Source organism: Xiphias gladius, chromosome 2 (assembly GCF_016859285.1).
Source record: "Xiphias gladius isolate SHS-SW01 ecotype Sanya breed wild chromosome 2, ASM1685928v1, whole genome shotgun sequence".
Taxonomy (NCBI): domain Eukaryota; kingdom Metazoa; phylum Chordata; class Actinopteri; order Istiophoriformes; family Xiphiidae; genus Xiphias; species Xiphias gladius.
Genome location: NC_053401.1, coordinates 8,749,154 through 8,774,599, shown reverse-complemented (window position 1 = coordinate 8,774,599; position 25,446 = coordinate 8,749,154). Strand labels below are relative to the sequence as shown.

Sequence of the window (25,446 nt, the reverse complement as noted above, 5' to 3'; positions counted from 1 at the left end):
TGGTCAAAAAAATTTAGAGATCATATTCAGGTTCAGTCATGTTGGCCAACAATAAGCGGCAAACATTTGACTTTTGAACTACTAATTAGGATCACCTAACCTACTGTGTGTGTTAAAAATGCCTTTTGGCATTCATTGGCAAGGTGCCCACAAATGTAATCAGGGTAAACAGGCAAGCTGTGACAATGGTCACAACAATTGTGTGACAATGCTTCAGCTTACAGAAATATGCTGTCTGAGCCTCACTCTAACTCTGTCATTAAAGCAAGATATTAGGAAATTCATATACATTTTTCAAAGATTCAGCTTTCCGCTCAAATCATTAAGCTATTATATATAATCATTTGTAATGAAAAAAATTGTTTTATATGCGAAACAAATGCAAAATAGAAGTATCTTGTCTAGGGGTCTCAGACTTTTGGACACTTCTATAAATACTATGAGAGGCAGGTATATATGGATCTGATATAAAAGACCAGTCTGAGTCAAATTTACGGTGCTGTTCCTTTTATCCCCCTCAGTGTTGTCCCTACATACTTGCAATGCTGCATTTAATCCTTAGAAGACATAAGATGGCTGTGACCTTTGATTCAAATCCACAATTCCACAATTCTCAACCAGCATTACCGTAATCCAGTATTGTAAGACAGTGGCATTCTGTAGATACAGTAGAACATTGGAATGAATGGGTGATGGGGGAGAGAAATACAAAAAGGTTGTACTATTTCGGGGCTGGTAATCTGTCTAGAACACACAACGTCAGCGACTCCACATGTGTCTTTACATGTCACCATGACACTGTGAAGGAAATAGCAGCGCACTCAGTGGTGGGGATGAGCTAGAAAGGAAAATAGATCGGACAAATCAATGGATGCAGGAGCTTTTCTTAGCATGGCCTCGCTTCACAGACCGGCAGCACACATCATGGGGCAGCTTGAGCGCATATGTGCATGCATTTGTATTACAAAGACAGAGCATGGACCAATCTACTTTAGGTGTAATGCAGTCATATGCAGCAAATCTACTCTGTATACTGTAGGCTGTACTGTACCTGTGGAACATGTACAACCACCATGTGTTTCTGTTCATTGAGGAATTTGGAGTCCACTGACATTAAAGTAGAGGCAGGGGACAGACGGTGGGTGGTCTGAGGTCAATGTGTGTGGCAGATGAACCATGAACCTTTGATATTCTCACATCAAGAACATCATCGGTGGGACCTGGAGAGAATAAATGCTAAGAATAAAATGTGGAGCAACTCCCCTGGTGGATGGTCGGTGTAGAAAATAGAGCAAAAGAACATAGACAGTGACATTCCACAGAGTGCGACTTTGACAGGGTTACGATCGCCAGTGCTCGGCAGTCTTTAGAAGCACTTCTCTTGCTGATTATATGCTCTGGAATTAGATTATGAAACTGTTAGGGGAAGAAGAATGTCTATAAAGTAATTGATGTGTATAAAGTCTTTGCTACAAGCGGAAAACAAAATGTATAAAAACTGGTCAAGGTTTTGCCCTGTTACTGCAGAGAAGGGCTGTGAACAAAGGTAACAAGCCAAGCTCTCTTAATTTGTAAGAGACAGTAACTCAGTCACTGAAAACGGAGTGAGTGAGAAATGGCATTGGGGAGACGCTTTATACAGTGCATGCTCCATTGGGTTGAATAGACTCATCTGTTTTGGCTGAGCTCAGACATGCAAATTTCAGTGCGAGGATTCACAAAAATTAGTCACTTAACCTATAGAGCCCTTAAACAGCTTTCAAATATCTGACAGAAATGCAGGGTACATTAACAACAGGTGTTTTGAAGTCTACGTATAGCTCATACTAGCTTTATCAAGATTTTCAAGATTCTCAAGATTCTCTCCTTGGTGAAAGGAGTGGCAAACACTCAAGTGCTGAAATGATTAGTCAATTTGTTGATTAGTCAAACAGGAAATTATTGAAAAATTGAATGATGAATGGTCTACATCATTAAATCAGAAAGACATATCAAACATTTACTGGTTTCAGCTTTCCAAAATTTGAGGGTTTGTTTTTTTTTCTCTCAATTGTAATATAAAACATTTGAGTTTTGAACTGTTCAGACAAATAAAGCAATTAAAGCATGTGACTTTGGGATCTGGGAAAAATCTGGCATTTTCACAATTTTTCAGAAATGTTATACCTTAAACGAGATCTATTGATAGTGTTGTGCCTTATAAGCAATTTCTCAAAAGCACAGTAAACAAGCAACTTCATACAGATTAAAGTGAATGTTTTATATGCTAACAAATCCCCACTATAAGGACAAAAACTGAGATGCTGAAAGCAGACAGTATTCTTCTATTTGTCAAAATTCTTGATCAAATTTCACAGTGGGTCTGCTGAAAAAAGAGAAACATACTGCTTAAACGCACAGGACTGATTCTGATACCCAAATCTGTTTAAGCTGATCCAATCCTGACTGGCTTTCACTGAGGACGAGTGCAATATGATGAAGTCATTCACTATACCCCTCTGTTGGATCTCTCAAAGTAGTGAAAGAAAATTATCACGCTCATCCAAAACTATAATCCATCTTGGCCACGACTGACTGTGTCCCAGAGAACCCCGCGCAAATTTAACACTGGGAACTCTATCCAATTCTATCCTGCCAAACAGCTCAGTCATTGGCCACCCCAGATGTTAATACATTCTGCTCATTTGCATATGGTAATGAGGAAGATGATTAAAAAGTGAAATAAGGGGTAAGTGCTTGTATCTGTCTGAATGTTTGTGTCAGTGGTGAAATTTTCTCAATTCCCACAGAGCTGAAACTATTCTCTTCTGGGTTTTTAATAAGTGTTGATCTCCCTCGAGGGGTGAGCCTCTAGACTGCACATGCAATCTCAAAAGATTAATGCAATTGTGTGTGTGTGTGTGTGTGTGTGTGTGTGTGTATTTCTCGAATATGTACTGTATTTGAATCTGCACACGAGATAATGCCTTCAGAGACAAAGGGGGATGTTTCCTCAGAGAGGCATTTTGTTTCCCACAGATAGCATGGAACATTCAATGAAGCCAACATTGAATCACGTGGTAGACAACTTTAAATTGATTTGGGAGCTGGCTGACGAACTGAACACTGGTTTTGTTCTAACTGCATTGGGTTTTATGCCATCCAGCACAAAGTCCATTGATTTTGCTCTTTCATGTTACATGTTCACAGTTACCCCATATCAGCACTGAGAAAGCACACTTTCAAAAGTGATGCTTTTTTGTGAAAGATCCTCAGCATGGTTGGACGAGTTTAAAATTACATTCATTAGACAGCCCAAAATGTTCAGCAGGAAAAAATTAAGCTAAAGTGGGCCTGTGAGCATAGGGCATTTCTTGCTTTTTAAAAGTACTATATGCCTGAATATGGGACAGCAAATCAAGCTTGTTGCTCTTATTCACACTGTGCTTTATCATGACCCTGGCATTCAGAGAGTGAATGAAAGCCATCTTCCAAATAAAGACATAGCAGCTTATTATTCCCAACTCTCTGAAGGGCATGCTGCTTCTCTGCCTTGATGAAAAGATGCTACTTTGGCAAATTACAAAGTGATCTTCTTTTTTAGACTCTGCTGCCGTCACTCGATTATGCATTGCCTTTTCAATACAGGTCTTTGTATAGATAATACAAACAGTAATTATTGTGTGTTCGCTTTTTTTTTAATTTTTTTTTTTTTTAATAATCCGTCAGGGTGAATCCAGGTGTCTATCCCTTATGTGAGGACAAACCAGTGTTGACTTCTTTCTCTTCTGAGGGCGTTTAGTCAGCTATCGTTACTGAGATTCAGCAAACGCGTGTCCCCTGGGAAGTATTTTTTAAAGTGGCTGTCTTCAACGTTGGATATTCATAACCGGATATGCTGAAGGACATGGCATTTTACACAAACATGACAGTTTAGAAAAAAGCCCACCGCTTTGAGTCAACATTCATTGAATGAGTCAGCTGTTGTGTTGCGTGATCCATTTGTATTGATGCTTTATATTGATACACCGGTGTGTTTACTTGCAGATGAAGACATAGTAAACTGTCCTTACTGACAAACGAGATTTCATTGGTTTATGCTCAGTCTTGCCTGTAATGACAATAAACACACCGACAAAGATATAGCAAGCCATGAATATACTGAAAATGTGTTAGTAGTGGAGGGGGAGGTCACTCAGAAGGACTTCAGTATTTTTTAAATAAATTTCCCTCTCCTCTAGTTCAGTCTGGTGACACAGTTGCTTTCTTTTTTTTAGACGTTACTTGTATAATTATCTGTGATTATAATGAAAAAACTGACTGAAAGCCAATTCGGTGACAGCAAAACTCTGTCGCAACTGTAGAATTGCAGATACCAAGCAACAAAATAAAAATAGAAAATATTGCTTTACAAGAAATTACTAGAATAGGCCATTCAAATAAGTGTACTGTTTCCGTGGTAACAGCACCACTCTCGACTGCATGGCATTGACTGATAGCTACACGCCCGGTTTGTGACAAAGAATCATTTAAGAAACTGTATTTTCTGCCTGTGTCCTACTTTCTAGTAAACACAAATTTATCAATGATTATATACTGGCATTGTGTTCTGTCTTCAATCAAACGATGAATCAGACCAGCACATACATAATAGCTTCATACAACAGTTTGTTGTAATCAGTGTCTATTTAGATGTATTGGTGGTTCTATCATTACCAGAGCGCTATGTGCCTCCTCCACCTCTAAACACTCATTTAGACTCTCAGTCTTCAGCTATGGGAGACTTTGTCTCCCACAGAGCACTCAGATGGATCATCAGCCCCCTAGTGATGGCCAGATAGGGATTTCAGACTGTGAGGAAGGCTTACAACCAAAACATCAGCCTGGTGCCCAAATAAATACTACGTTTGAGTGCAGGCTTAAACAAAGGGCCAGAGAGGACATGGGTAAAGATTTTTTGAACTCTGTAATTTTGATATCACAGGAACTTTGTCATATTATTTTGGGATCCCAGAAAAACAAGCTTATTCATTGACAAAAATTCAACTGTAACAAATTTGCAAAAGTATAATTCTATCATTACAGTACTGTGCATCTGTGTTGCTTTGTTTTGAGTTAATTTTAAATGAAAAAAAATCAAATTGTTGAAATCAAATTGTTGGAGTCAAATTGTGAGCGGCTGCTATTGGCTCATTATTGAAAATGAAAAATAAAAACTCATTTAAACTTATTAAGCTTCCACAGATTAGGGTAATGAATGCATGAAAAAACATTTGTGACCCACAACACACAACAGTATAGGAAATTAAAATTTAGCGTTTGCTGGCGAGTATTAGTGAATTTCAGTCATTTTTTAACCAAAATGACTGAAATTCAATAATTCAGTAATGATTAATTGATAATCAAAATAGTTGCCAATTAATTTTCTGTTGATCAGCTAATCAACACATCACCTAATCAGTCCAGTTCTAATCAACGGGTTGCAACATGCTGCAGATACATTCAATAAAAACGCCTCCCTGATGACGCAATGGAAGGTGTTTGTGCTAATTCATTTTGAAAGGGCAGTGGCCAATGGGGAAACTCAGCACTAAGTCACGCAGCATTTGGCTGACCAATGGTGTAACTTTATCACGCACCCAGTTCCTCAGTCAGTCAGTCATGGACATTCTCATTTGTAGGGCTGGCCCCTCTGTCACGGTCCAGCCAAAAAAAAAAATGTAATTCGGGTTTTTTAGTATAGTCACGAATCTTTGTGTGAGCACACCACAAAAAAAACTCATTTCAACTAAGCCTGCATCATGACCTTAACCCTGTGAGGTGAATTCTTTTAACAGTATATTTCACCTACAAGCTTAATTACAGATAAATAATACCTGCTATTTAATATGCATCTATTTTTGTCATTTAGTGATAACAAACATTATGAGGTAGGATTATGTGAACTCAACAGAGCATCGTTATGTTTATGTCACCATGGAGATAAGGGAGAAACATTTTTGTGGAAAATGTGAGAAGTCAAAGAAGAAGCGGTGATGGGAAAGAGTCATGGCTGGAATAATACCAGTGGGAAAAGTTTAGCTGGTTTTGCTGGGCACAGACAGAGAACTGATCCAGCGTGCTACATTGCCCCTTTGTTGTAACAGAGCTCTCATGTTTATTCATTTTGGCATCACGGCCAAGAGGTCAACAGAGGTGTGTTTACAGAAATTCCCCAATTCCCATAATGTTATGCAGGCAAACGATACTATCAAAATACAAGGAGGCACTCAAGTTCAAGCCCTTTGAGATCTCTCTTAATCTAATAGCTAATCTACTAGGATTATCATAAAATTATAGCTCTACATTTTAAATACTTGGTTTAAATGCATTGTTTGAACACTCACATGACCTTTGGCTGACCTGCTGATATGACCTTTGAGCTTTTAGTTGACAAGGGCAGATCCGAAGTAGCATCACTTGGCTACACCCCCACAGCTACAGGATATAGCACAATGGCCATTGGTTATCTGGGACAGATGTCACCCTCCCTGCAGCCAGCCACATCAACCTTTCCCCAGCCAGCCAGGAAGTGCGAGTTCACCGTGAGGTACTCGTATCCCTCCGATTCTCTTCCTGAACCCTGCGGCGTCAAACACCTCACGCCTTCCTGCATGTTTAGCTTCACACTCGCCAAACACGGTAAACTTTCAATTAACACACATGCAGAACACAGTCAACTCTTCGTATATTCATCCAGATATCCAGCTAAATGCAACAAATGAGCAGTGACACACACATACAGACACAAAAATAACATCTCTGATATCTACACCGGCACCACACACCCTCTTATATCACCATCTTTCTTCAAATGTCATATGTGAAGTGCTTGCGTCCCAGGGACAATGAGAGGTATAGGGTTTCCTGGCAAGACTTAGCAGGACCCAAACTTAGAACTGACTCCCTAAGGATGTTGGTATGTGTGTTCGTGGTTGATAGGAGATAGATATACACCAAACAGTAAAATTAGCTTCTTGCCAATAGCCTTTGACAGTATGTTCTAGTAATATCCTACATGTGTTGTGGAGGTTAGAATACCAGACCACTACATACACACAGATACTTCATCTAATGCAATGAAATAGTTTTTGTACAGTATGTTGTTGTGAATGAAATATTTAAGCAATGAGTTAAGGGGGATCTTTTTACTTCTGCTGCTGCCAATTCCATTTGAAACCCAAAGAGTCTTTTTCTCAAAGTTCTGGGGTGTTATGATCTTTCTTCTTCTTCATTCTGGCCTTGATCCCTCGCTAGTGATCCCTTACTAACACAACTAAGAGTTGAGAGACAAAATCCAGAAATGCTGGAAAAAAATTAAACTTTCAAAGTCCAGTTGAAGCTACTATGTGACCTCAGCAGTCTTTTAAGTACAAAAGTCCCTCTGTTTCCCCAAACTGTGTTTCCTTGAAACAGAAAATGTATTGTTAGCTCTTTTGATAACTGATTAATCGTTCAAGTAATTTTTTTGCAAACATGCTTAAAAAGCTTCTAAATTGTGAATGTTTGCTGGGTTTTTTTTGTCCTCTTTTATATTAAATATCTGGGGGTCTGTCTTTTGGACTATTGATAGGACAAACCAAGCAAGTTCAATATGAGAACTTAGGCTTCGGAAAATAATAGACATTTTTCATTATTTTATGACATTTTATCACCCAAAAGATTAATCTATAAAACACTTGACAGATTGATCAATAACAAAAGTATTTGTTTGAAGAAGCCCTAGTTTCCTTACAGAGCTGCGGTGAAGGGATACATACTGGTAGTCATATGTTTGTTGCTGGGACAAAACGCCAACAATAAACCTATATATGACTGCCACGAAAAGGAATCTCGCTTAATTTGTCTAACTCAGACTGATAAAGCCAGATATTAGCTTGGGCAGAACCTTGGGGGGGGGGGTTTTTGCATAAACCTGGATTTTAGCCCTTTTTGTCTTACAGTTTAGTGACGTTAGGGAGGAAATCACTTCACGGCCAGTGTGGTGAGAAGTAGAGCTGACGTTATAAGTTCATCAACAGAAAATTAATGTGAAATTATTTTGAAAATCTATTATTAATCATTTAAGTTATTTTTCAAGCAACATGTGGAGGTTCTAGCTTCTCCAGTGGGAGTATTTTTTGCTTTTCTCTGTTTTATATAATTGTAAGTTGAATAGCTTTAGGTTTTGGACTGTGTTCAAACAAAACAAGCAATTTGAAGATGCTCCATTGGGCTAAAGGAAATTGTGATGGGCATTTTTCTTTATTTTCTGACCTTTTAATTCAGTTAATCAAGAAACTGAATGGCAGATTAATCAACAATGAAAATTGTTGGCTTCAGCCCTAGAAAGACGGAATGATCCTAATAGCCAACAATTCTCTCAATGGACATATTTCATGTGAGCATTGTTTTAAGACAGGCTTTAAAAATCTGATCCTATCCTATAAAATTGGGGTAAATGGAAACTCATATTTTTTGGGTTCATCATGCCAGCCATGCTCAATCACCTCAAAAAAGGATTTGAAAAGAATTTCAAAGTTGCTCAGCCAACTAATATGAGCAGGTGCCGCAGAGAAGGAAACATGAAAAAAAGATTGGCTTCACGCACAGCTGTAATGTTCCCAAAGGGTGTGTTCTCACCACAGATCATCATCAGACATTTCAAACCTCAGATTATGTGAGATCAAAATACTGATTTATATGGTGGATAATAAAGACCTTTGTGGGAATTATGGAGTGAGGTGTCACATCATCTTTGAGCCATGGCCAGCATCAAGGAAGCAGCAAACTTGCCTATTTGCTACATTACAGCTGGAGTTTTGGGGCAATAAAGGATCACTAAGTATTTGCAGGCCCCCTTATTTCTCTTCAAAAACATTCATTTACTTAATCTTTAAATCACACGGCTCTATCAGTGTTGCTCCTGATTAAACATAGTGACTAAGAGAGCTTACAACTCAAACCCTGTGAAACACAAGAAACTCTCGATTTATGCGTTAAATGCAACAAAATTACTGAGAAGATTCTATCTCATCTCACTGAAGTCCCTGGTGTCTACACTAGCGCTAAGGACCCATGGAAGGAAGGAAATGACAAGATCCAGTCATCTTTACGTGGTGCTGTCAATCATAGCTCCCTTAACTCCGGAATATCTTGGTTTTTAATAAAAAAGAGGGTAGTGTGGAGAATGCCAGAGTGGGAAAAACAAAGGACCATTACAGTACTTGTCTATCTACTCTACAAATTGAGAAGGTTATCATATTTCTGTGACAGCATGAGCCCAATTTAAGAAACAGTTTGGCTGCAAAATTAACCATATCATAACAGTTCGCATTCTGTGCAACAATACACTCTAACGTTTATTTGAAGTTAATACAAGGCTTTAGCAGTTAAACTAATCTTGTGGTTATGCTCCAAAGTTAAGTCTTTTTAGTACAAAACCTCTTTGTGTTTCCTTGGACAGTCTTTCTGTGCTGAGTTGCAGTGGAAGGACAGCAGCACAAGGAGGAAACTTTGTACTAAAAACATTGTGATTTTATCTTACACGAGAAGCACATTAGGAAGGCATCTCTTAATGGACAGTATGAACAGGAGGAATGATTATAGCAAGCAAAACCCGTCTCAGTGTTCATGAATACCAGACTATTGTTTTAGGGCAGACATGAAAAATTGCAAACCTATCCTGTAATTAAACTTCAGTTGGTGAGATATTTACGTTGTTTTCACTGTTTGGATTCTGGCACGTCAAACCAAGCATTTCCTATTCACACTTACAATCTAAAATGTCAGAGGGTATTTTGTTCCTAAAAATGGACAAATAAATGATCAAGACCTCAGCACTAGGAAAAACAAATCATTGTTATTTTAACCACAACAATTCTGTCTGAGCCAGAGATCCCATTTTCTTGTATATGATAATGTTCTCTTGGAAGATGATTGAAATGCACTACAAGTAATGACTGCAACAATGGTGGAGTGAGAGTGTGGATGTTTCCATGTGCATTTTTCCTTGAGTGAGGATGTTTAAAGCATGAGGTACAGTTATACAGTAACTGGATGTGGTGTGCCAGCTGCGAGTAAGCTCTGCATGAGCCACTCTGTAGGACGGCATTATTGACAACATGAGCTGACACTTAATCACCTGAAGCCTATAATGCATCACACAATGACGAACACACCCATGATGGAGAAAAACAAAGGGTGCCACGCCAAGGTAAAACAGACACTGTGTCACCACACCACAACATGTCAGCATTAATACAGTCCATCTAATCCTGTGACTGCCACTACTGACACTTCCTCAAAGCACACAGAACTAGGAATTGCAGCAGCTTCGCTCAAACTAATTCCAACGTCAGCCAATTTTTAATGAGCTTGTCAAGCAAATTCATTCCGTCAATATTTTCCCCCAGGTGAAATATATAGAGAACAATTCGGCCAAAATGAAGGTGTGTTTAAAGGCTATCCCACTTTGAGCTGGTGAGCTAGGGAAAATGATCATTCCAAAACATCATACCCTGCAACACGCATTTTACAGCTTACTGCAGCCTTGCAGGTAAAGTGGCACTCCTGTGATAAAAGCTACCCTCCAAAGTGATGTGGTATTCCATGAGAATATGTTAAAAACACATCAGCTTAAATATAGCACACTTATAAGAGCTAAAATTGAAAGACAGTAGGACTCACCTGGGACCCTGTTGCCCTCTCTCATCTGCCTCTGTGCTGCTACTGGTAACTGGTTTTCTGCACCTAGTGACTTCATGTAATGAAGTGGCAGGACAAGCCTAAATCAGCTTAGAAGCTAGAAACATTTTATTTTCTTCATACATTCCTTCATATATTTACTTTCCTGCTGAAATGGCTTCTTGGTAAAGGACACTGACATTGTGATAAGACCATGGCAGGCACCAAGCTATAATTATACTCCTTTCCCGTGACTAGGCTTCTGAGAAAAATGTATCTTATAAATCAATAAGCATTCATCGTTAATCAGGTGTGCGTCATGGAGAACTAGATGACAATCTGGGGAGAAATATCACTTCAAAGCCTCACCTGAGAACCCGCAGCTCCACCTGTCTCCTCTGCTGCTGGTTCCTGGAATCTGCTAGCTAGAAATAAAGCAAGCTAACATTAACCTGCAGTTGACACTGCTGAGTCGTTCTCCTGTACTCTTGCTGCTTACACCTATTTTTCTATGGACAAAATTGCCTTTGCTGCATCAGTTTGAGTGTTTTTGCTGTGGTCATAAAGGCCTGACGTACCGTCCGTTGTGAACACGTTGGTCGGAAACATCAAAACATGGTGAGGGGCTAGCACAGCCAGTTTGTTAGCAACAACTAGCTAACTAGATGGTGTTCGGGTAATTAAAAGTTGCTTGAATTAAAAAAAAAAAAAGTGCAGGTCATAGCTTAGTAGCATTAAATGAAGTCAAATGAATGATTTCAGAGTCAAAATAGTGTCTACACTGGAAGTCTTCGCACTGACAGATGCACAGGTGACAGACCGGAGCCGATTAACTGAGTGAGAGGTGGAGGTGGAGACGGTTAACTCCTCCTGGTGCTTATAAAATTATATTTCAGAAATGCGACTTTTAAGATGTATGACAGGTAGGGACTATAACCTAAATCTACTTCATTTAATCTTGATTTAATAGCACGGAGCTGGATTAACCTCCTGGGGGACCCCTTGGTAAAAAGTTGTTGCCCTCCACTGTACATGGCAGTTTCATTATTTCCCCAGGCATCCAGAAACCAACCGGTTATCTAAAGCCGGCATGATAAGTTGATTAATTAATTAGTTGACTGACAGAAAACTAATTGGCAACAATTATGATTATTATTATTCTATCCTTTAAGGTTACTTATCTATACTATGCATCTGTTCTCCTGCTTCCTTTTGCAGCTGTGACTGAATCATGAATTTCCCTGTATGGGGTCAATGAAGTTGATCTTATATTATCCTATTATAGCTAAAACTAGTTCATAACTCATTCTTTTACACCTATTTTTCATTCAGAAAGAGAGGGTTAGAACATGTTTTAAAGCAGGGATGGATGTAGTGAGACAGAGTGGCAGTACATATTAGTGCTGCAGTGTGACTGTGGCGAATGGTTTATACAAGTCAGACGGAAGGGTAGGCGGTTTCTTTGTGCTCCAGGGAAACTGTCACTGGCACTACATATGCTTAGCGTAAATGTATATTTGCCTGGCCATGTGATGAATGAGATGACTTGTCCATAAAGATGTGGTACCAGATATATTTAGTAATACTGAAACCAAAATCAGTTGGAGCACAAGAATATATATCGATCAGAGAGTCATGTCCGGATACAATTTCTTATCGACGATCTACATCCCGTTACATGAGAAAAGTGAGAGTATGACCAAAATAGAAATTGCCTCATTCACTGTACAGACAGGATCACTCTCCGGGGAATTTTCAGCAGTCACAGGTTTGCTTTTCAAACCAGTCAGTCAATACTGTGCACGGTGAAAATATGAAGATATGTCGTGTGAATGAACAGAATAACAACTGCGCTCCAAAATCTGTTAAACCAAACAGAGGGAGCTCCCAGGAAGTGATGGACACCACATCTGGTGGCTGTGCTTCGGGGTCTGTCACAGGTCTGTGATTGATTATACTGGGACATTAATGGTCAGTGTTCAATATTCATGTTCACAACATTGAGAGCCACTTTGGAGGCCACACATATCAGTACCTCTGTATGTGCGACAGATACAGTATAGATGGGAGAAAATGAGCCCAGGAGAAGGGCGGGTAGATGTTAAAAGGGAGGGTGGAGTATTGATTTTTGTCCTTCATCTTCTCCGTCTCACTCTGTCTCCTGGTCCTTATGAAGTTGCATCTCTGTCTCCTGTTGTCTCTTTCTACAACCTCATTCTTATTCTTATTGCAATTTTAAAAAACCAAAAAAAACAACCAAAAAAAAAAAAAAACAGCAGAAAGAAGATATTTGTCCCCAAAAATCCTGAGAACAATCTGATGAATTGCTGTCCTTCTCTCTCACTATGGAAGTGGGGGGTTCTGTGTGAGAGAGACAGAGCACAGGGGTTGGACAAAGAGTGCGGCAGTGGCTAAAAATAACCCCATGTGTAGGCTATGTGTGTGCGTGTGTGTGTGTGTGTGTGTGTTTGTGATGCAGAGTCTAATCAGGGCCAATCTACACTCCTTCTTCTAACTGCACACACACACACACACACACACACACACACACACACACACACACACACACACACACACACACACACACACACACACACATTCAGATCATATACACAAACCCAAACAAATACATTTGAATACCCTTATTAAAATCCCCCGCCCCTGAGAGATTCATGTGAGTGCTGATCACACTGACTTTCCTTTGGTTGCTGCCCATGCATCTCCTCCACCGGGCATTTCACTACACTCTCTGGAACTAGAAGAGACAAGCCCCCATGTTCTGACTGGAGGCTGAGGCTTCCAGCTCAGACAGAATTAACCAACTCTCGCTCTCGCTTCTTTTTCTCTCTCCACCACTGTCCACTTCCCTCCTTCGGTTTTGGCTAAACCGAAATGTAATTCATTCCGCCCTGAGTTCAAATTAGAAAAATTCACCCTATATCAACTCATATGCTCATATACACTGAGTGTATCAGTGTGTAATGCGTGTGTGCCTGCTGAGGGCAGGTGCAGCCAACCCAGGCCAGGCCAAAGTCCATGCCAGGAGCAGCACTGATAAAACCTTCCCCCTCGTAGACTCCGACACAGCAACATGCCATGGCAGATGGTGTGACATTCAGCCTCTGTCAACAGAGGAGGGAAAACAGAGAGAAGCACAAGAGGACATGAGAGATAGTGATGGAGGAGAGAGAAGTGGAGGAGAGGAGGGAATCAGGTGAGAACAGGAGCAACTGTCAGGGACACTAAAGAAGGATTTGATGTTGAGTCAGAGCGCCACCATGTGGACCACGTGGACCTCCTCTGGGCTCTGCAGAGCCAGGCTGAGAAAGAGACATGTTATTGATTTTCCACACAGTCAACAAAATGATTTTGCCATGCAGGGTAAATACACAGTCTCCCATAGTAATTTCTCCAAAATACACACATACACGCACGGTCGCACACTCATATCCAAATCCCTACAGAGCTCTAACTGGCAACGCCGTACAAACAGGATTTTCTTTCCCTCTGTCTCACACAAAACAACATGCATGCCTGACTCAAAACCCTGAATGTGTTGTGTGTCTGTATGTGCATGCCTGCATACTATGAAAAATTAAGAAACAAATACCAAAAAATGTAACATGATATGTGCTGTTAACAAGAAATCATCCTGCTGTTTAGAAAAGCAGGAGTAAGTGAGCACTGTGAGGACTGTGTTTATGAGCCGTACAGATTAATCAGCATAAATGAAGTCAGCCACCAACCCCAGCCATGTTGAACTACATTTTTTAGTGTCTCCACATCTATATTTTTTTTTTTCAACAATAATCCCTGTGTGGGTGGCTGGACTGGCTAAAGGCGCCTATCATGTGGCTGTGATGTCCTCAGTTTGACTCCAGACTAGGACCTTTCTCACATGTAATTTGCCACTCTCTGTCTCTAAGCGACCGCAAATGCAGGAATTACGAAAAAATGAAACGGTCAGCGGTATGAGTCATGAATTTTATACCTCACCTATGATCACAAGCTTCAGGTTGTGTCTAAAGAAATCAGAATTGTAGGTAAAAATCTCTGACAGGATTCGCCCTTCATGATAAAGTAGAGTTTTACATTTCAGGATCAATTCATCTGCGTATTTGTGTCTTTGTTTTGCATGACGAGGCAGAAAGAGAAAAAGCCAGAGAAAGAGAGCATTATGTTAGCATTAAGAGGATTGGATCACTTTCACGTCTTTCTTCTCAACAAGCTCACAAGCTATGGAAGTCATTACAATTAATCCCAAAGGGAACATGAATGCCTGTCCCACATTTCATCATAATCCTTGAACGACAGAGCCAAAAAATTAAAAATTCACTCATTTTACCTGATGAAGGTCTGCAGAATGAAACTTTATTAATAAGGTGATAACAACTGGTCAACAGTGTGCAGGATTTTTTGCTTCTCTGACAGTCAGAGTTTATGATCTTACACCCCTATACATAAGACCTTCGTGAAGTGTATGATCTTTGTATTGATAATTACGATCCTTCAAGTAACAGCCGATAATTTCACACAAAACCACAAACCTCAACCTCATGGTAGCGCTAGAGGAAACGTCAGGATTTCACCAAAGTCAGTAGGATTCATCATCTGGGAACCATGAACGTCTGCACAAAGTTTTGCACAAATTCAATCAGGAGATGATGACATATTTCACTGAAATAAGTGCGCTGCTCATGGTGTTAGATTAAGACTTAGAGGACCACCAAAGTCATTCATCCTCTGGGAACATGGATGTCTTTACTAAATTTAATGGAAATCCAGCTAAAAGTTGTAAAGATAGTTCACAAAGAACCAAAAAGACCAACCTGCTGGTTGCACTAGAGAAAAATTAAGGAGATCACTGAAGTCAGTGTAGGATTAAGGCTCTGGGGAGTATGAATGTCTGTAATCCATCCAGTAGTTTCAGTCTGGACCAAAGTGGTGGACCGACCAACCAAACGATATTGCCATCCGCAAACGAAACCAGATATTGCTTTCACCTCTCAGTCCGTCTCCCTCTTTATCTCCATCTGCTTCCCTTGCCCCTCTTCAACAGCCAAACCAAATGCTCTTGATTAGATTTTAATTGCTCTAATATAATGTCTCAGATTAATATAGCCCAAAGTGAAGTCTGTTCATCGATTTAAGTCAGGCGCACCATGGGGGTTGTTATGCCTCCCTAATGGGTGACAGAGAGAGAGGTGTGTGTTTCAGCGTTTGTGTGTGTTTTGTAATTGCAGTGCATGAGCCTCATTAGCATTTTAGCACCAAGCCTGGCGGGGAGACAAACTCACAAGATTGGCTAATGACAGAGATGAGATAATTTACAGAGAGGGTGAGAGTGAAGGCTTACCAACACGGGCTTACGCAATGTGTGTGATCTCCATGTTACTAGCCCCTGCCCTCCAAACACACATACTGTGTACTGAAAGGAGACAGTGAAGGTAAATTCCAAACCAAAGCAATACATACAAACAGGACAGATTGCCTCTGACTGGAACCACATTGGACCATTATCCATCCAATATTTTTACATCACATAGTATTAAAAGGTTTTTGCACTGTGAGAAATACTGTATTATTTCCAGTGTAGTAGGTAGTGGGTATTAAAGCCTGGTGACAGAGTGAATTAAAAAAAACATAAAAAAAAGAAAAAACAGATATAAACAGAAAAAGCCAGTGACAATGTTGAGATAATGTCAGAGATACAGTTCTTTGTTGAAATTTGTGACTACCCCAAATTAGCCAAGAATTGTACCCAGTTGTAGCCAGCATTTATGGTACATTTAAATGAGTTTGATATTTTAGGAAATATATACTCCCATACGTCTTTCTCTCCAGCTATTGGAAAACATGGGATTGATTGACAAGACGGAGGACAGACATGAAAAGGATGGCTGAGGAAGGAGAGAGAACAAGAGGATACATGCAATAAGTGTGGACAAAAGAAGCAGAGAGAACAGAATGGGGAGCCCTGAAAACACTTTCAAGGCTGCATCTGCTGGCAATGAATAAGGTGTCCTTGCTGCAGCTTAAAAAATGCTTTTAGATGATAAATTACATTGACTGAATTTCAGAACCAAAGCTGGAAGAGAGAAAGAACCAACTGCTGGATGTAATTAGAGTGAGTCACAGCTGTCTGCACAGCAGAGAGGACGAAACAACAACTTGTTCTTCCATCTGACCAAGTTGTTTAAAGTGGCTAGACAAATTTCTTGCTTAACTTATCATTATGAATTTGAATGTTGATTGCACAGTATAATGTCTCTAGAATAATGACACCATCAGCATTTAGATTGGTTCCCTATAAACCTGCCTTTCACTATGCAATTATGTCTGCCACCAGGTATGGAATCTCTTTTTTCTGGAGAAAAAAGGAAAAACAAACATCTGGCTGCTAGCGTTACATGCTGCTAATGCTAGCTACGCTGGCTAACGCCGAGGCTAACACCAGCAGCCAGAAACGAATATCTATGATTTATTTGATAATCTAAACAATGAACCCATGTGGTGCGGCATCATGAGGTTATCAGTGAAATGTCTTGACAGCTAATGGATGGATTTTCCTGAAATTTGACTATGGTGATCCCGTTTTCCTTTTCATTTTAGTCCCACCAGCAGGTTAAAGTTTTCACTTATTCTGTGAATGACTTTTACACTAGCACCACTGAGACGTTCACTTCTGTGGTTTCAAATGAATTATCTCAAAAACTATTGGATGGATTGTCATGAAATTATGGGGGGGGGGGGCATTCATGGATGAAATGCAATAACTTTGACAATCCCTTAGTTTTTCATCTAGTGTAATTCATCAACAGGTCAAAATTGTCCATTACTTTGTTTTATGACTAAATATTAACTAATGACATTTTCATCAGCCTCAATGTACTTTGTGTTTTGAGCAAATTAGCAAATGTTAACATACATTCACGATAAACTATGGTGATTGACTTGGTAAACATTAAACCTGCATTTTAGCATTTATATCAAAGCATTGCTTTGATTTAGGAGCTACACAGAACCACTAGCATGGCTGTACTATAGTCTTGTTGAGATGAGAACAACCATTTCTAAGTCCTAGATGTTTATTATTGACAAAAAAAATGATTCCGTCGCACTAACTGCGTATTGTATTCAACTCAAAGAGTATAAAAACCACTCTTGTCTTTGTAGGAAGGCACATTCATAGACTAAAAGATTTGAGGATGTGCAATCCAATCATATTACTTCTATAACTAAAACAATCATCAAATTTTGGTCTGTAGAAAACAAAATAACTGTCCTGGAAAAATCATCACTCATGTATGCAGGATGTTTTGTAGTTTTATATGAATGATTCAGTGGCTGATTCAAAAAACCAAAAAAAAAGCTACTAGTTGTGGGACAGGGATAGAAAAAAATACTGGTGTGACACATTCGAGGTGTGAACAACTTCACAAACTATGCAGAAACAAGCAAAAAAAAAAGTGTTTGAATGGCCTTCTGAAGGACATTTTAACCACCAGCTCCTTGACAGACTGTGGCAGCTCCTTTCTATTCCTGGAAAGAGTGCAATTACGCTGATGGATGAATGAGGGAAAAATGGAAGGAAAGAAAGGACTGTTTGTTCTTTGCCTGGATATGGAAGTGGTGTGGTAAAAAAAAAAAAAAAAAAAAAAAAGGTTTAGGTGGTTGGTTGATATAAAGTATTAGCACTGACGGACCAGAAATGACTTTTACTGACTGTAGACTTTAAAAGAAATAGACTCAGATTATTCCAAAGTATGGGAAGGAAAAGTATAGAACCGAAAAGTCAGGCTATTTGCATGTCTGTCCATTTCCTGATGAGCTTAAATTTGAAAAAAGAATCACACACCCACGTGTCCTTGTGTACAGTTATGTTCATCTAAAAACTGACCTTTGCAAATATTGAAAAATGAAATGAGTTGTGAAATTCAATTAAACTCACGCCTCCACCACCAACAGTAATCATAGCCACTTTAGATAGACAGACATGGGGACGGTTGAAAGGCTTGGTTGTTTATGAGCATCTATTTGGCCCAGAGATCGATATCATTTGCATAATTATGAACATTAGATATGGTTGCCAAGGGAAACAGACTAGTGGGATGTGAGAGAGACAGAGAGTGCTTCAATACTGAGTGATATCAGCTATGAATAATGTATTCTAGCAGAGGTGGGGAAACCTTCTTAAATCTCATCTAAATGATTCAAATAAATTGTAAGTTAAACCCAAACATGAATTTGAGAATCTGTCATCAGCTATCACCACATTTCTTCATATGTTTAGACTTCAATTAATATCAGTTGTGTAGCTGATTAAAGCTGCATGATGATGAATGTGAGGGGTTTATGAGTCGAGTAAGTGAATTGGCAATCATTTACTCACATGACATTCCAGTGCTCACAGTTTGGACTAAACAATGAACAATATAAACTGTCTGAACCTAATCTGACTAAATGGCAGAGGAAACACAAAATGTAAACAGCTAAAATCCACTCAACTAAACTCAACCGACCCTAATGCCAGAAAACCTGCTCCTGATTACAACAGGCAACAAGTCAAGTCATAGAGTGCCAAAGGAAGTACTGAAGGCTGCCAACAAACTTCATGACTCGATTGTATCCTTTCTTGTAAGCTGTTATTTTTCTTAAAATAAACAGAATTAATAGACCTGCTGAAAACCTTAAAGAAAACAATTAATATTTGCTTATATATCAATTCAATGGATATAGCAATGATTTTAAACTAATTCAAATGTGTAAGGTTTTGTGTTTAACTGTTCTTTCCTTAAACTGAGCCAAGGTATCCTCTAGAGACTCTACTTCAGACATGAAATGCTTCCCAGGTCAAATACTCTAAAGTTGTTATGTCATTAATTGGGGGCAAGTGTGTATGAAGGCCTGCACAGATAAATTGGCCCATGGGTCTTCTTACACAATATCAGTAAAATGTGTTTGCTGTGCATATCACAATGCCAGGATACGGTGTATCAAACCATGGATGCCTAGCAGTAAGATACTTTTTCAAGTAAGCCAGTGTTGGTATTGTTTATTAGCCATGCTTCCGGGATGACTCTATAGATGGCAAAGTGGTGGGCAGACTTGAAATATCTCATCAACAATTGGTTGAACTCCCCTTGAAACTTGGTACAGACATTCATGGTTCCCAGAGGACATATCCTCCTGACTTTGATGATCCCCTGACTTTTCATTTGGTGCCAAACGTTGGTTAACGTTTTCCCTTGTCCAGTGAAATATCTCAACATCTATCACATGGAGTGGCTCCAAATTTGCACACGCATTCGTGGCCCCCAGAGCATGAATCAAAATTACTTTGGTGCTTCCCCGACTTTTCATCTAGCTCCACAATGAGACCAACGTTTGTGCTTTAGTGAAACGAGTCATTAATTATTAGATGGATAGTCACAAATTTAGGTACAAACAATCCTGGCCACTCCGGGATGAATTACAGTAACTTTGGGGATCTTAAATGTGTGTCCCCTTTTACCTGAAACAATGTACAAAAGACCTGACAATAGTTAAAATGTTTATGCTTAGCTAATCCAAGTGTTCAAGTGTTTTTGTTCCTCGTTATTTGGAATTCAAAAACCTATACACTTTTACTGGATAATCTCTATGTACTTTCATACATTAGGTAACAGTGTTCTTGGCCCTTGTTTTATGGTCTTTGTATCCCATATATTATTGTAATGTTTTCTATGCTTCCTATTTTGCCACGCGTGTTAACACATTTTATTCGCAATCATTTTTAACTCCAGATTTAGAATGGTGGAGGGAGGAGCTTCGAAAACATCATGTATGAAGCACCCTTGAATAAGTAAAAGTTAAGAAGTGTTTTTCCACATTGGAATGACCTTTTGAACTTTGCACGTCTTTTCTATACTGCTGCCCGTAGACATACAGTATGTATAATGTGTATGTTTTTGTTCGCTGTATGTTTGGTACTGTTGTCCGTGAGCTCTTCCTGTGTCATGTGCTGTTTCTATCACAGTTGTTGACAGTTCTTCAATATTATCCTTCTGCCTGAGTGGACTTACAATTTGTTAGATACATACTGTAACGTTTCATTTGGTGTGACACATGATCCAGGCCTTGGGGGCATATATGACTGACATTGATAGAGATCCAGAACGACATGTTTGACACATTTCTTCTGGGAGAGCTCAGAGAACCACAAAAGTCTCAGGACAAAACAGAACAAATTTAGATCTAGTTGTTGAGGAAATGTGGTAGGTTTTTGACAGGAGCGGCATCGAGGCGAAAACAGCACTAAGGGGCAAGATGTATGCAGTCTCATAAACAGCTGCTGGCTAGACACAGCCTGAATAAATAAACCTTTTTCCATTTAATGGCATAAATTGTAACAGGTGATAAAGGTCCATCTTCATCCATAGGGTTCAGGAGGATTGTGTGTCTGCGGCTGTTCTGTCACTTTTCCGTTTTTTCCCACACATCACTGTAAAGTGGCGAGATAGAGTGAGTCATCCTTCATCACAGAGAATTCAGCAAAAATCAATTTTCTTCTTTTATTCCTGGCACTTGAGAGGAAGAGTAAGCATGATTGATTGCACAGCTTTTGTCCTCAAGTCTTGCATCTTCTTCCATCAGTGTTTGCTGTGTTTTTGTATTTGTTTGGACAATTTGGACATTTACCGTTGCACTTATGAGCCTATGTGCACATATTGATCGCATGGGATGTGGGTGGCATTTACTCCCCACACATTAGCAGCATAATTTGTCGGTGCAGACTCATGTGTATGCATAGACATTACCATGTACCGTATGCATGTACACAATCCCACACTGTATGTGCTTTGAAACAAAATTAAGCTGTGTAGAGGAGCTGCAACTGACAGAATGATGTCCGTGTGTGGATGTGTGTGTGTGTATGTGTGGGACACTGTGTCTTTATGATTGCACCTCTCTCTCTGTGTGTGTACACTGGGTGACAAATAGCTGACAGGCAGCGTGCCCAGCAGCAGGTGATGGGTGGGGGGGGGCAGGCTCATATTGTCCTTGGCTCTCTCATCATATCGATCTCCCTCCATCTTTTTTAGCTCCTGCCAAAACTCACAGCTCTGTATTGACTCAAGCTTATTACACTTCATTTTTACCCAGCCACACAACAAAGTCAGAACAAAGCAGCTGCTGGCAGGTGGAATCTCCAAAACAAGTGTTTTCATCAAACGTTATTCACTGATCTCGGATTTTAGTGAAGGCCCTGGTGAAGAGAACCTCATCAAACATGGTATAACCCTCAACATGAGTGAAAAACAAAGTTTAATTTATTATTGTTGAGCATAAAGAGCTGGGATATTTTCTGGTTGTGTAGTTAGGTTGAATCCCGCAGGTAAATATCAGTTGATGCTCATCTGAGACTTTGCTACTGCTGATTATCAAATCTTATTTTCAACATTGTCCTCTAGGATAGTGGTTCCCAATCTGGGGTTCAGGACCCCCACAGTGAGGTGTGAGGGGTCACAGGGTCACCTTACCAAGCCATTTTTGCTTGTAACTTAATTCTTTTTTTGTTCTTCAAACAAGAGAAACATTTCCCCAGTGCTGTGTATTTCTACTTTTTTCCAATGTTTTTCAATCTAAAACCAAGTTTTGATTTTCCTCATCCTGAAGCAGCAACCTGTCGTCAACTTTTTTGTTTGGAGACACAAACACTCATTGCTAGGAAATTCTTAGAGTAGGTTGAAATTCTCACTGTACAAGTAGAATTATTCACTTGTTTTTGTAAAATTTGGTTTCTAAAATTTAAGGATAATGACAGAAACAGTGATGGTCAGAGAGATACAAAGGAAAATATTAACTTATTTTTATTTTTTCTAACCGTTTCCTACTTTTGCTTTCTTTTGTTTTTGTTTTGTTTCTTCAGGTCTCTAAAACCCTTCAAGTGAAACAGTCTGAGAAGGAAAACTGCTCACAGCTCATGTCCACACTGAAGCTAGAAGCTGGAACGAGTGGTCACAAGTAGACATCCCTTTATTTTAAGGGGTTACAGACCAAAAAGTTTGGGATCAACTTCTCTAGAAGACTAGTGGAAAGTAGAAATTTGTTTTTACCAGATTAAAATTTAAACCAAATTCAATCATTTCGCTGTGCACAGCTAAATTCTTTCTCCAGACAGGTGGAGCACGATCAATGCAGCAATATAGATTAATTCATTCATTCCAGCACACACCGTGAGCATTGAGACTGACTCAATTCATATATTTATTTGTGAGTCTTTTTATTTTTTTTGTACTTTTGTTTGTTGCCTTTCTTCAAGCTTATAACAATATCTTAACACCTTTTACTGCAGGCACTGAAGAAACTGCCGTACGTGATCCGAATAATAACCTGAAAAAATATGCTTCACTTCACTTTCTTTCAGAGTTAGAGTTTCCCGTCTGCTACGGTAAATAAGAAGCGAGAGCCAGCAGCCCATCAGCTTAGCTTAGCATAAAGACTGGAAGCAGGGGGAAACGGCTGAACCAACTCTGTTCAAAAGGTAACAAAATCCATCTGCCAGCACATGTTAAGCTAGCTAATTAACATGTTATATCTTGTTTATTTCATCTGAATAAAAATGTAAGGAAAAACTATTCGAAAAATGTGGAACTTATACTATATACTATTCCTTTATGTAATATATAAGTACTCCTGGAATTTTTAAATTTATATTGGTCTCTTGGTAAATAGTGGGTGTCATTTTACCCATATTGTGTTAAAATTAAATGTGGGGGAAAAAAAATTTATTCCACCCCTTTGGGCTGAGATAAACTGTTATTTTGACTTTGCTTTACCCTCAAGGTTATGATGTAACTCAGTGGACACTTAGTACCTTACAGCATCATGAGGGTGTCATTTTTTGCAAACAGGTGGCTCCACTGTGAATAAAACTCTCGCAGTGATGTTACCATACTGCAATCATTGATTTCCATAAGCTTGTAATTTTAAAACACACTGGGAGATGGAGATGGAGCATGGCTCGATAAAGACACGTAGGATATTACTGTGATAAAGGAGGTTGTCTTCACTTTATTGAAGACGGTCTCAGAAGGCCTCATTGGATGTCATAGTGAAGGTTGGAAGAGCTCAGAGGTCAAAGGCACCACATGAGACGCAAACCACCACCCAGACAAGAAACCCATAAAATCATGAGCCCATGGAAAGCACCTGAGACGACTGAGAGGGAGAGGTTATTTCAGAAATGTTCATGGCTGCTCAGATAGCGACTGTACCTACAGGCCGAGCTGAACATTGAACGGCGGGAGATGACAAGCTGTTCAGGTACCAACTCACCCATCTGTTGTTTACACTCCGCTTCCCTCAGCAATATCTGAAAATGACACGGCCGTCCCTGCCTCTGAAGTGACGGAGACACTGAGACTCCGAGAGCGCTGCCACTGATCTCCTCGGCACTTCTGCTAAGCTGCACTGGTCAAACAAAGCTAACGCTGGTTAAAGGGGGACTCAGAAATCTGACTCTCCCAATGCAAGAAATGATGATGATATTTCTGATATGGATTTCTCTGCATTATCCTCCAGGATGGAGGATGGTTTAACAAACAAATGAGCACAGCTGCAAGGCATTATGATCCCCAGACATATATATAAGTAATATTTGTTCGATATTGACTGCATGAGTAGCCATAGCTATTTGACATTATTCAGAAAATGAGTTTTTACAAAACATACTATGATGAATGATACTTAAGGTACATTTAGCTGCTTATAGTTGTGTACTTTTATTTAAGTCATGTGGGACTTTTACTTGAAATTTGAATACTTCTCCCACCACTGAATACTGAAGATGTGATTTGGATGTTACAAAGTAATTAGTTAAGTAACGTATTTACTTTCTCAGTTCATAATTATGGCTCAGAACAGAGTCGATTAATCCTGATATAGAGCCTGGTGCAAACTACAAATCTCAGTGAGGGATGGTACAAATCCATGTCAAAGTCTGCAAGTCAGCCAGTCAGCAAATGGCAGCAGCTGACATGGACAATGGCATGGATGAGCTACATCTAGATACGGTATGTGACCACTCCTCCTCGCCTGTATCCACCAACCACAAACCAACAGCAGCCATGAGTGACAGCTGGCACCTCTGATGTGGCAACCTGTTAGGAAAGGAGGTCTGACATGAGAACCCAGCCCCCCAGGCTACAAATGTAGTTAAAGAAGTATCAAACAAGGCTGACAGTTCAGTTTGTGTGTGTGTGAGTACTCGTAAATTAACAGAGGATTGATGAAATCGAGGAAAGATGCCAGATGTGTGTGTTTGTGTGTACCATCATGGGGGGGAAAACATGGTTCAAATTTGAACGTGAAAGCAGAGAAATTGAATCTTGTTCCCTCATGTTTTTTTCCTCTTGTGTACTCTCTGTCTACAAAGAAACTTGGTATTTACCGAAACAGCCATGAAGAAGCCCTGAAAGGAAAGCACATTAAAAGAGTCCAGACCTCTGCTTGTGCTCAGTAGAACAGCAAAAAGATGATTTACTTCTGAGAGTAATGTTTAAGCTTCACTCTTGAATGTTTGTGCTTGTGGATTACTGGTATGCTTGAATCGGGTCTTCTCTCACTCTCTGGACATACCAGATTTATCCACGTCCTTGACACAGTTAGAGCACTGTCACCACATGCAGCAAATCCCACCCCTGTAAACAGTGTCAGTGTCTCTCTCTCACACACACACACACACACACACACAAACACACACACACACACACACACACA

The 25,446-nt window shown here is 39.6% G+C and overlaps 1 long non-coding RNA gene across 1 annotated transcript in view; it reads right to left on the bottom strand.

Annotated features, from left to right (window-relative positions):
• Positions 1-11,505, bottom strand: part of LOC120801852 — a 64,780-nt gene extending 53,275 nt beyond the window's left edge. Inside the window, exons 1-3 of the long non-coding RNA XR_005709145.1 lie at positions 11,262-11,505; positions 11,053-11,108; positions 10,687-10,756 (exon numbers count right to left, since the gene is read on the bottom strand). This is a non-coding gene — a long non-coding RNA (uncharacterized LOC120801852). The remainder of the gene's footprint in view (positions 1-10,686; positions 10,757-11,052; positions 11,109-11,261) is intronic.
• Between the last annotated feature and the right edge of the window lie 13,941 nt (positions 11,506-25,446).